The sequence below is a fragment of the Triticum aestivum genome, chromosome 6A (assembly GCF_018294505.1).
Source record: "Triticum aestivum cultivar Chinese Spring chromosome 6A, IWGSC CS RefSeq v2.1, whole genome shotgun sequence".
NCBI classification, from domain to species: Eukaryota; Viridiplantae; Streptophyta; class Magnoliopsida; order Poales; family Poaceae; genus Triticum; species Triticum aestivum.
The window spans coordinates 100,277,832-100,279,885 of NC_057809.1; positions in this window are offsets into that span (position 1 = coordinate 100,277,832).

The window sequence follows — 2,054 nt, forward strand, 5'->3', positions numbered from 1 at the left end:
TTAGAGCGAGTTGAAGTAGTTGGTTTAGTTAGCAGAGAAGAAATTACGAGCTTTCGGAATACAATGGGATCTTAATAAAGTGGATCCTTATGCGAATACCACACTCTCAGATTTATTTCATACCCGTTGCAACGCACGGGCATTTTTGCTAGTTATGTTAAAAAAATTGTTTTTTTATCTTACCTTATCTTCATTATGTATGGAAAATCCAGTCGAATTGTACAACACATATGATCGGTCTCCTGCATTTTCAGATATGAAACAGTGTGAAATTCATTGTGCGCAACGTCCTCAGTGTTGTTCATCTATCGATGCGACATCCATCCATAGCCGGCCCCACCCCATCGCATGACCATCGATGAGTGTCAGGGTATGACAAAGTACCTATCTACTTGCTCGGATGTATAGCCACATTTTTATTCCGGAGTAACGTGATCATAACATAAAACATACATGGGGATGTGTGTAACACCCTCGATGCGACTATAGCTCCCACGTGTCGAGGCACGACTTAGAGACATAATCGCATTGAAGGCATATGTCGCAAGTGAGGTAATCTTCACACAACCCATGTAATACATAAGGGAAAGAGATACATAGTTGACTTACAATCGCCACTTCACACAAATACATGAATAAAGCATTACATCATCCAAATACAATCAAGGTCCGACTACGGAACCAAAATAAAAGAAGAATTCCAAATGCGACAAAGGTCCCCGATCGACCTCAACTGGGCTCCACTACTGATCAACTAGAACGAAACAACACAAAGGACAAGGTCTTCATCGAGCTCCTCATGAGCTTGGTTGCGTCATCTTCACGGACTCATCGGCACCTGCAAACTGGTTTTGGAAGTATCTGTGAGCCACAGGGACTCAGCAATCTCGCACCCTCGCGATCAAGACTATTTAAGCTTATGGGTAAGGTAAAAGGTATGAGGTGGAGCTGCAGCAAGCGACTAGCATATATGGTGGCTAACATACGCAAATGAGAGCGAGAAGAGAAGGCAAAGCACGATCGATACAAGTATGATCAAGAAGTGATCCTAAAACAACCTACATCAAGCATAACTCCAACACCGTGTTCACTTCCCGGACTCCGCCGGAAAGAGACCATCACGGTAACACACGCGGTTGATTCATTTTAATTAAGGTCAACTTCAGGTTTTCTACAACCAGACATTAACAAATTTCCATCTGCCCATAACCGCGGGCACGACTTTCGAAAGTTCAAAACCCTGCAGGGGTGTCCCAACTTAGCCCATCACAAGCTCTCACGGTCAACGAAGGAATAGACCTCCTCCCGGCACATTCCGATCAGACTCGGTATCCTGGTACAACAAGACATTTCGACAGGGTAAAACTAAACCAGCAACACCACCCAGATGTGCCGACAAATCCCGATAGGAGCTGCACATATCTCGTTCTCAGGGCACACCGGATGAGCAAGACGTCGGGTAAGCCAGCCCAGAGTTGCCCCTGGTAGCCTCGGACATCGCTCAGTTGGACCAACACTCAGAGGAGCACTGGCCCGGGGGGGGGTAAATAATGATGACCCTCAAGAGCGCGACTCCCAAGGGAAAAGCAAAGGCTAGGTGGCGAATGGTAAAACCAATGTTGGGCATTGCTGGAAGAGCTTTACTTAAGGCGAACTGTCAAGGGGTTCCCATTATTATCCAACCGCGTAAGGAACGCAAAATCCGGGAACATAACACCGATACGACGGAAACTAGGGCGGCAAGAGTGGAACAAAACACCAGGCATAAGGCCGAGCCTTCCACCCTTTACCAAGTATATAGATGCATTAATTAAATAAGATATATTGTGATATCCCAACACGTAAACATGTTCCAACCAGGAACAACATCTCCATGTTCCAACAAGGAACAAAACTTCAATCTTCACCTGCAACTAACAACGCTATAAGAGGGGCTGAGAAAAGCGGTAACATAGCCAATCAACGGTTTGCTAGGACAAGGTGGGTTAGAGGCTTGGCATGGCAATTTGGGAGGCTTGAAAGCAAGTGGTAGGCATCGTAGCATTGGCATAGCA